The sequence below is a fragment of a genome, unplaced genomic scaffold (genome assembly GCF_019419815.1).
Source record: "Pyrus x bretschneideri cultivar Hongxiangsu unplaced genomic scaffold, Pyrus_bretschneideri_v1 Contig7, whole genome shotgun sequence".
Lineage (NCBI taxonomy): Eukaryota > Viridiplantae > Streptophyta > Magnoliopsida > Rosales > Rosaceae > Pyrus > Pyrus x bretschneideri.
The window spans coordinates 6741706-6752688 of NW_025999809.1; the positions used below are offsets into that span (position 1 = coordinate 6741706).

The window sequence follows — 10983 nt, forward strand, 5'->3', positions numbered from 1 at the left end:
TGTTATTTTAACGAATCATGTAGTGTAACACCCGTTATCTTAATGGGTTTTTAACAGGTTGGGTCACTTTACCCAACAGGTAAAATGATCCGACCTGTTAAGAAAAATATTTTTTTCTTAAACTTGCACATACCACATTGCCACATAAATATTGCTTTAAAACATAAAAACACATTTGTCGTTAAGTACTACATCTACACTGCAAAATTAAGAGCCTAATAAAAGAGCACCAACATTAATAGTCTACTACAAAATATCAAATGTGCAAGGATATGCAAAATAAAGGAGTTTTTCTTTTCAAGGTTGTGAAGCCTTTCTCAGGAGTTAAAATCTTACCAATAAAACTCAAAGTTTGCATGTTATTCCTTTTACAAAATCCTTCAATTTTCATCGATCATCATAGAGAAATTGTATTGGAACTTTGACTTGATCTATTGCTTCAAGAGTTGTATTGATGATGTTTTCAGTAAGGTTTTTCCACATCAGAACTCTCTTCCACATAAACTAAGTATAGAAAAACCAAACATTATAAATCATTCAAATTATGAGAAGTTTACCAAAATAATTATGAAAAGAAATAAAGCAATAGTATTATACCATATAAAAATATATTACCTCATTTTCAAACCTTCTAAATTTAATTTAATATAATATATGTATGATTATTATAGTATTTTTAAGGGTATAAAATTAATATTTTGCTTATTGTGTATCGGGTTACTCACGTGTATATCCGGACCAACCTGTTATCTTAACATGTACTTATTAGATTATTCGATAACGACCTGATTTGTTATCATGTTGACCCGATAACCTGTTAATTTCGTATCATTTCATGTCGGATTAACAAGTCGTGTTAGAAATTGTTAGGCCTAGTTTTGTTACACCCTTAAGTGCTGTTACCTATATATCATGTCAAGTGATGGTTGAGACGTCTCACTTCAAAATTGACCTCAAAATGTGCTTTTTAAACCAGGTTATACAGAGGTAGATTGTCTGCCCACCTGTTTGAGTGTCCTTCCCATCCCCTCCTATTTGTGCAGTCACAGTTAAGCTACGTCAACATTTTATATTTCTATTACTTTTGGTCTTATTATCTCTATAAAAAAAATCAATATAAAATGTTGACGTGGCTTAACCGTGACCGCATAAAATAAGAGGGGATAAGAAGGGCACCAAATAGAAGGCAGACACTGCCTCCAGGTTATACATTGTATAATACGAATCTCTGCACACACTGTCAGAGGTGTTTGTGGAGGAAGTAATATTTTATATGAGGATTCTCTACCCTCCTAATCTCTCTACCCTTTCATGCCCTCCTATTTAAACGATCACGGTTAAGTCACGTCAACATCTTATATTAATTTTTTTTATAGAGATAATAAGACAAAAAACAATGTGCGAAAGGAGGGGATGAAAGGGGATGAAAGGGGATGGGAATAGGAAGGTAGAGAATCCTCCTCTATATATTTTTGCAATTCTCCAGCTTAACAAGGCCCACTATTAATACCTTACCCTTCATTTGTAAGTATTATATATCATTCAATGAATATCAAACTTGAACTTCAAAACAAAATGGCAATTGCCTTCAAACTCACCGTTAAATTAAAAGGTAAATAAACTCAACTAATTAATTAATACACAGAAAGAAATTAGTAAATAAAGAATTTCCTCTGTACTTCGTATTATTCAGTCAACTTCATATACATTGTGAAGCTAATTAATACACAATTTTTTTTACATTCTTACACAACTTATGTAAGGAAAAAAAAACCTAGAATTCAGGCATATTCACGTACTTATTCCCTGCTAAGACATAAAGAAAACATATTAAATGTTTAATCTGAGTTTAAAAAAAATAATAATTCTGCTAGTGCTTTGGTTCTTCGATGTAGTCTTTGGAATTGGTACTACTTCAAGGTGTGGTCGGATTAGAACCTGTGGGCGGGGCGGTGCCTCTAAGTATTTGCCTGATCAAAGGGAAGAAAGGACGATCCATATGATGCAAAACATCTTTCTTCATCTGATGCATAAAATTTTCTTCTCCATGCAATACTCTGCAGGCCTCGTACGTTTGCACATTCATAAGAATAACCACTAAAAACACTGCCACCAAACACATCTTTAGAAACTTCATTTTGTTGGGCAAACAAAGATTAGTTTGCTTCTTTTGTCTGTGGAAGAAGGAATGAATGAATGAAGATAATAAAGAAAAATGTTTTGCTGGGAAAACAAAGATTTTGCTTCTTTTTTTCTGTCTTTGTGAAAAAATAGAAATGATTGAAGGAATGGATGAATTGAATGGATGAATAGGTGGGGGATATGGGGCTTTTTGTATGCATGAGTTAGGACCAACTCTCATATGACTTGGACTTTTCAATATAAATCTATTTGCTTCGTTGTTTTGACTATTGACGATTTATATGCTAAAGACTAGGGATTGAATGGGTCGTCATACCCGCAAGGGTTTTGGTTTTAGGTTTTCACTATATATATTGTGGACCTTATATAATAAATCAAATCAAAGGTAATTAGTTAAAATAACGGAGTTTTAAAATTTTAGGACTTCAATAAGATTCTTCTTAAATTTTAACGTATTAAGGTTCTCTACCCATCCACAATTTTTGCTCCAATCATATTAATACATAAAAAAAATTCAAAATTCAAAATCTTATTATAAAGAAAAAGTCAACATCAATATAAAAACATTTTTTATTTTTTTAAAAAGCCTCATAGGTACGAAAATATCGATATGTAAGAATAGTTACGAAAGTATTCGTGCGTAGGTATTATCAGTACAAAAATATCGGTGCATAAGTTTTAGTATGAATGTATCACTACATAACTGTAGTATCTAAACATCTATAAGTATTTAATGTGCATATACTTATATATAGAGAATTACGCACAATAAAGAATAGATGATAATATATGACTTTTCTCTTAATATGGGAACTTAATAATAATTATCAGTGATAAATAGCATTTTTATTGTTTATGGCAATCACTATATAATCTACACACAAAAAACTCAATAATTATCACAAACTAATTAGCATCTGAAAATTACAATTAAATGTCAATGGACTAGACTCAATTTTTAATCTTACACAAGGTTTTATTCTAAAAGTGACATTTTTCAAGGATTGAAATTTTCTGTTCATGTAAAGAAATATTTCTCTTAAGTTGAGCTATAAATTTGTTTACTTATTCTAGTATATTTTGTAATCAAGTAACTCTTGTCGAGTTTTACTTGCTATTTTCTTGCATTGCAATTTGGAAGTGAGATTGGAGATTGGCGTGCAGGTAAAGGCGTGTGCAACGCCTTTGAAGTTTGAACGTTGACTGTTTTGAAGTCTTAGTTGTAGCTATTGTATTGGTGTGTGCTAAGCTTTTACGCGACACGGATGCATGACACACGCACATACACACACAAAAATTGAATCATATTGCGATGACTCAAGTGTTATTTGACTTGAAATGTTTCCAAGCATGTTAATTAAGAGCTTAGTATTGAATAAGAATAAGTCATGATGTCTAAAACGGGTGTCTTTCAATTTTTCTAAAAAATTGTTGTCTGTGATATTTAAACTCATAATCTCCTCCCGCAAAATGGAAATTTGGTGCCACTAACCCAAACAATAATGAGCAAACGAAGTGCATTAAAATATTATTGTAAGGAAAATTAAGAGAAGGTGTTGTACTTAGTAACACATATGGTAGAAATGAGTTAATTCGATCCCTAAAGAAACGTTGAAATAAGAATTGAGGAATAGTTTGGAACTTTGGATCAAATGACATCACTGATGACAACTTGTTATCATGCATTAGTTTCAAATCTTCAAGAGTTTGAATCACCATCAAGACTTTTTCGGTTAATATAAAGTATTAAGATGTTCCCTTATTTATTGAAAAGTTGAGATTTGTTCATCCATCATTTGGCGAAATCAGATTTTTACCATCGTTATGATTCACTCGAATTCAATTCTTTTTGGTCTACTTATATAACATGGATTCATGGATGAGGGTGGAATTATTTCCGGATGGATTCAGATAAAATGTATAGAATGAATGCAAATATGGACATAGCTAAGTTAGTTAAAGATGTGTGCTTTTTCATCTGTATCCAAATTTGAATTTTTCTCCTGTAATTTAAATGAATTTAGTGTAAACTATAAATAAAATAGAAAGATTTCAATTAATATAAAAACAAAATCTTTGAAGTTATAATAGTCTCATGGGTTACAATTAAACCTTTTTGGACAATTGACACGGTTGTCGCCAAGCAACAAAAATAATGAAAAAAATGGGTTAATACACATGAACTGCTCTGCAGGGATGCTAATCCAGCTAAACAATATGAACATTTTGAACTAATTAAGATCTATGGCTCCCTCCCATGTTTGAGTCTCAATCAAGGTTCTAAAAAAAGTTAGGCGCTGGTTAAGCGGCAAGCTGAGGCCTAGCGTCTAGGTGGGGCAGAAGTTTAGGAAAATTTAAGTAAATTTATTATATATTATATAGATAAATGTTTGTTTATACTTAAGAAAAACATAATTTCATTGGGATACATCCTGCAAAATAGAATGACATATAGATTATAAAATATTAGAACATAATGAAAATATAGGGAACAAGCATATAATACGTGTTCATTGAAGTATTCAACAAGTCTCTTACAATTTATTGAAAAAGATAAAATGTAAAATAAAAGTTATCTATTTTCTACCTAAGTGAGAGTTGCAACCTAGGCGGATCGGGGCGGACTAGGCGGTTTAGGCAGGCGCCTAAGCAGGTCAAGGCGTCGTTTCTTAATTTTCAAATGTCTAAGAATTAATATGAGTGATGACTGGACGGTGCTAGGCACTAGGTGGGGATTTTTGGAACAGTGGTCTCAGTAGCACTGGCCGGAACGCTAATTCTCGGTATTAGCAGAGGAATGGCAAGGCTAAGAAGGCTTCATGCAGCACAGAGTGCTAAAGCTACATTCATCTCATTCAGGTGCAAATACCCGAGCTCCGCCCGGGGATGTGGGTGCAGGAATTAGGGCCGGTGGGGGAGATGTCGACCCCTATGGAGGGACTGAAACAAACACCACCGTGGTTCTTAGCCCATTGCTCTGCTTTCAATTGCCTCATTTCTCCAAGTTGTAGACAAGAAAACAGACAAGAACAACACAAAGAGTTGAGAACAAAGTCCTCCTACAACAGAATCTTATGTCTGATACCCAAATGGAACTTTAGGGTTCGTCTGGTAACGTTTTACAGACGGATTTTCAGGAAAATTGCTTTGGAAAGTGAAAAATGAGTTTTCACATTAGTTTGTAATAAGGAAATGGTCTGAGGTGAAGTGTGGTGGAGGTGGAGAGCTGTTCATATAAAGCTCTCTTTAAATTTCAAATCTCGTGCCTTTGACTAGTGCCTAAGCTGTGATATTCTGAGCTTGAAATTGACTTGGGGTAATGGTTTTAAGGTTCAACCATGGCACGGCGGTCCATTTGGAATGAATGAAAACACACTAACTTGGGCGCCAAACAGAGTCACATACTGTGTACTTTGAGCGCAAAGCAATTGTTTAAGGTTCATAGTAGTCTACGAAAAAGACAGACGTGATGAGTATTATACTCAGACAGGGACATATATATCATATAACAGTCGTGACGTGCAAGAATCCGCCTTAAGTTACAAGGCATATAGAACAGAAGAATTAAAAAGTAATTTTTGTTTATGGTTGATGCAAGCCCTGAGGAAAGCATAATGCAAGGAGTCAAATTCAACAATATTTTTAACACAGTTGGTGAATGTGTGTCACACATGAGCTGGTTTTAATAGACCGAAAACAAATTCCCTTCTTCTTGATTTTGATTGAGTCCTCTATAAGTCTTGACTTGCAGAGAAGCCATGACCTAAGGTTCCCAGCCTCCCCAATAACAAAGAGTACATATTTATCAGTCAAACTCAACTCCGTTTAAAAACTGGAGTTTGAATAGCAAATCGGATGACGAGCGAAAAACTTTAGGTGTAACCAGGATATATCCACGTCAGCCTGCATCACTCATCACGTGACCAAGTCACGCGTACGAATCTCCCCTTAATAGGGAGCTGCCTAGGGGCCAATTCATCCAAACATGCATGCATAAACTGTAAAACAGCAACTTAAAAGCCTTTCAAAGAAAGCCAAGTAGTGAGATAAACTCATAACATAGGTTCAGTGGATCTTCCAAACATGTTCAAAATTAACATGAGATCCTTTGCATATATTAACGAAACAACTTCATCCAATAAACTAAATATGAAGTTATATAACAAATCATTAATGCGACATAATCAGTTAGTCGATAAGAAACCCCACAATTCTATCAGGCAGATGCATACAGATACAAGTGACAGTCGGATCATTTTGAAAGAAAGGCCACCAGCTTCTCCCTTAACTTCTCAGCATCACCACCTTGAGTTTGAATGGAGAATGTATGAATAACCTTATCATTGTCTGTTATGGAAACATTAGACTCTTGAGGTACAATTTTATGTTCCCTTAGTGCTCGGATGACATCAGAAACCGCGTGAGAATCCAATGGGCAGTTCATCCTGACAATTGCATCCTCGTGGCGTTCCTGAAAATCAATCTCTGGAACTGGCAACTGCTTTCCCTTGTTGTTAACCATCTGCTTTTCAGTTTCAATGACTCTGATCTTCATCTGGAGATCGGTGATATGGGTAATGGGATCACCAAGAAGAGAGGCTTTATCCATCTTCGATATGTTAGGAACAACAGCTCTTAGTGCATAGAACCTCTGGTTAAGCTTCTCGCGCCTCTGCCGCTCTGCTTCCACGTGATTCAATGGTTCTTCTCTCCCATTGGAAGGCTTTCTCCCTCTCTTTCTGGGTTTTTGCTCATCCACTTGTGTCGATGACTCATCCTTAAGCAGCTCCGAACTTGAAACCCTTGTCTGGGTATTGAATCCGTCAACCATCAGCTGGTTCATTTGAGGAAACAGTTTTACTTCACCACCCTCACTTGGAAATCCATTTGAAGTACCTACTGATTGTAATTCAAACGACTCTGGAGGACGTGCAAAATCTTCTTCTACTTTCGGGGTAAAGGAAATGTTAACGGATTGTGACTTTGGACCCCCGAGACTTAGTTCACGTCCAAATATCATTGGAGATGCCTTTGGCTGAATAGGACTAGATTCCCCAAATGCACTTCTGACCATATCCACATAACTTTGTTCTTCCGAAGTTGACTTGACCGAACCAAGTTCCACAACTCCTGATTTCATTGGTACAAACACCACGGTCTGAAACCCAGCCAATCTTGCTAAAAATGATCTCGACTGGTAATGATGTAAACAACTACCTGCATCTGAAACCCAAATTGATTTTCTGGAGTTATAAGACTCTGCAGGACCACAGTGTGAAATCGAATCAAGTTGAAATGCATAACACATTGAAGTGAGATAAAACATCTCCACATCTGACACCCCATCCAACCTCCTTGCATAATTATCCGCATGTAAACCGCCAAAACATGCGTGGAGCTTCTCGACCACCCGCTTCTTCACCTCTTCGTTATTCTGCACTGCCTCCAAACTACTATCCCGACTAGAATTCGCGTCCCCAGCTCCACCATCCTTGGTATCCCTGCAATGCCCATCACCCCAACCCAAGGCAGATCCACCAGATTTCGAGCTAACAGCCTGCCAGAAAATGGCATAATTCCAATTCGACCCGTTGACAAGCTGGCACAGCCCCTGCTGCACACCCAATTTACCCCGCGGCCTAATCAAATCTGACAAAATATTTTCGGAAGCCAGTGAGATCAAGAACCGGCACCCTCGGTACCTAGTACTGACTCAACCACGACCTTGTCTTCTTCATCATTCACCCAAAATTTCTCACCCATCTTAACCTCTCTTCTACTTCCACAACCATCTCAAACAACACAAAACTGCTAAAACTAGAGAAATTCACAATACAGCTCTCTTACTCCCACTACAGAAATTCGCAATCTTTTCGCAAAACTTGACGACCGGATCAAGCTACTACTCGAATCACAGTTAAAGTTCCGAACTTTGAACGCATTATGGGGAAACATATCTACACAAAACTTACCCACTTCCTAAAAATATACTTAAACCACAAAAGCGACGATGAAACTCGAAAGAGTTTAGACATTTAGACTTACCCAATTGGCAGATCCTGAGGATACTTCATATTCATATAAAATAAAAAATAAAATATAAAAACCCCCAGTTTATTGCTTAATTAAAGCTGATGGAGTTTCTGGAAGCACAAAATTGGCTCGGAAAAAGTCCAAAATCCAGGGGAATTGGATCCTCCCAGGGGCAAACCCTCGGCATCCTCTTAATCGGGGTTAGTGGACCATTGGATACTATAATTATTATAACTTTTATAGTACCTCTGTTTGTAACTGTTGGATAAAAATCCAACGGTCCACTAACACCGGTCAAGAAGATCCTAAGGGGTTGCCTCAGAGAGAATCCAATTCCAAATCCAGGCAGAGAATTGATGGGTCTGTCCGCTGAGAGAAGAATAAACAAAACTTGAATATTCCTTCAGAGCAAATCCACCCCTAAAAAAATATGTCAGCACCAAGCCTATTTAATCCACTTAGTGAACAATGATAGACTCCAATAAACAGTAATATGTCAAATGTATCTTCACCCCTAACAAAAAATAGCCTATTCAATTTTATTAAAATATTATTATTTTTTATTATAAAATAATAATAATTTTATTTGTAATTTATGACTTTATAAAAAAATATTATTAATTTTTGATATTTTTCTACTCCCCATTTTTTCTCAAACCCTGCCATCTCTCTCACCTCCAAGCCCTCCCTCTTTACTTTTTCAGTAACTCCCGCCTCGCACCGCCAAGCTCCTCCGTAGCTGGTCATGGTGTTGTCTGCTGCTAACCTCGACGCCAAGCTCACCGTCCTCGTTTAAAGCTCAGAGAACCCGAAATCAACCTCCTAGAATCTCAGCCTCGAGGAGCTTTGCACCAAGATCTTGCTCTGCAACGCGTTGATCGTGCGTAGCAGGACCAAGGTCACTCGCAAGGTGTTCAAGTCCTTCGACGGAGGTTGAAGGTTATGGGAAGAGCTGGCGTTGACATCGACAACGTGGATGGCCCGACTGACGTCAGATGGCCCAGTTGTTGGGTCTGTTGATTCTGGGCCGGTCTCTTACCTGGCTTGGGCTAGGTGTCAGCCTATTAGACTGGGGTGGAGTGATTTGGCTGGGGGCTAGTTGGTTTTGGGTGCTGGGTGTCGGGCAATCCACTCCCGGTGGACTTGCTCTCATAAGCCTCAAATGGGAAAAGAAAAAGGTTTAATACTACTCATGCCAATTACACAAGAAAAATGTTTTCCTACTAAACGATATGTAGGATTCCTACTCAAAATTTCTCAAAATTATTTGTTGTCAATTTATAGAACTTTGTGTTTTATAATTAGAACCGTTCATATTATAAATCATCCTACAAAGATTGCCTTTGCAAAAAATCAATTAAAAAATAGGGAGTTTTAACGAAACACTCCTAGTATTTTCATTTTTAACAAAAAACCACATTTTTACCTTTCCTAGTACTATTCACTTACACCTTTATTTGTCATTTTTCATTAAAACTAAAGTTTTTTCGGACTTTTTGTTAGTTTTCCTTTAAAACTAAGGTCGTTTAGTTATCAACAGCTTAAAAAAAAAAAAAAAAAAAACGGTATTGGTAAAAGCATTATTAACGGTCTATATATCTGCTTCAATAAATTGACTAAATAATCTTAGTTTTAATTTACTTTTTACAAAAATGATCATCACCAATGTGATTCATAGTATGAACGGTTCTGATTATAAGTACAAAGCTTTGTGATTAAAGCACAATAAGAATTTTGAGTAAGAATTTGTACTCATCTTTGAGTAGCAAGTATTGTTTATTACAGAAACGGAAACCTAGCAGTTCAGCAAACGTAAATGAAACGGAGATAAGGACAATGGGCCTTCTAACCCAATGGGTTGACCCAAAGAACTGGGAACCCAAAAGGATAATAGCGGAGAACCAATTACCTGAAATTGATATGGGTTTGTAGCAGAAACTAGGGTTATAGGGAGATATACATCATACTTGCATTCCAAACATGAGCAAAGTGGGGCTTTTCAAACTTACAAGATCTAAATTTTTTTTGGGATTTTTTTCTATTAAAATTAAAAATATCACGGGCCTATGGTGATGATATTAACAAACAAAATAAAAATAAAAAATAAATAAAAACAACACAACGAAGTGACCAGCTGATATATGAGAAAGAGTAACTTGATTTGATTAATTTGAAGATTAATCTTCCAACCAAACAACGACAAAACCTTATTTCACTAAATAGGATTAGTTGTATTAATATCCTCACCATGAGAAATTTTTATCCAGCCACAAAGAAGGGAGATCAGATAATAGTGAAAGAAGAAAAACGCGAAGAGAAGGCATGCGCAAACTAACGGCAACAGTTAATTGTCAATTTGGAAATTCAATTTTTTAAACATAAAACTTGATTGTAGCTGATGTGTCATGTCTTACATCGTTGGATTATTATAATTGTCAATATGTAGAGAAATGCGAGTCAATGCACAAAACCTAAATATAGAGATGAGGAGACCTAATAAAATACAGTATACGACCAAAATATACATACACGGCCAAGAATAAAAATATAAATGATAAACATCTGCATGAACTTTTTCCAAATCTGTCTACTTAGACCATCTCCAAGGGAGATGCTAAATATGTTAAATAGGATTAAAAGGCATTCAAGTGTTCTCCAATATATCGTCATATATGATGTGACATGTGAGTTATTTGACTCCTTATTTTCTAGCTGTCTTTTTTGACAGCAAACAAAGTAGGAGTCAAATAGATTTAATTTAAGTTTTTAATGCATGAGTCCCATTAACAACCAATAGAATACAAAATA

General features: G+C 35.9%; 1 pseudogene; it reads right to left on the reverse strand.

The window, feature by feature from the left end:
* Window positions 1–6232: 6232 nt before the first annotated feature.
* Window positions 6233–7932, reverse strand: LOC103957352 (annotated as a pseudogene).
* Between the last annotated feature and the right edge of the window lie 3051 nt (window positions 7933–10983).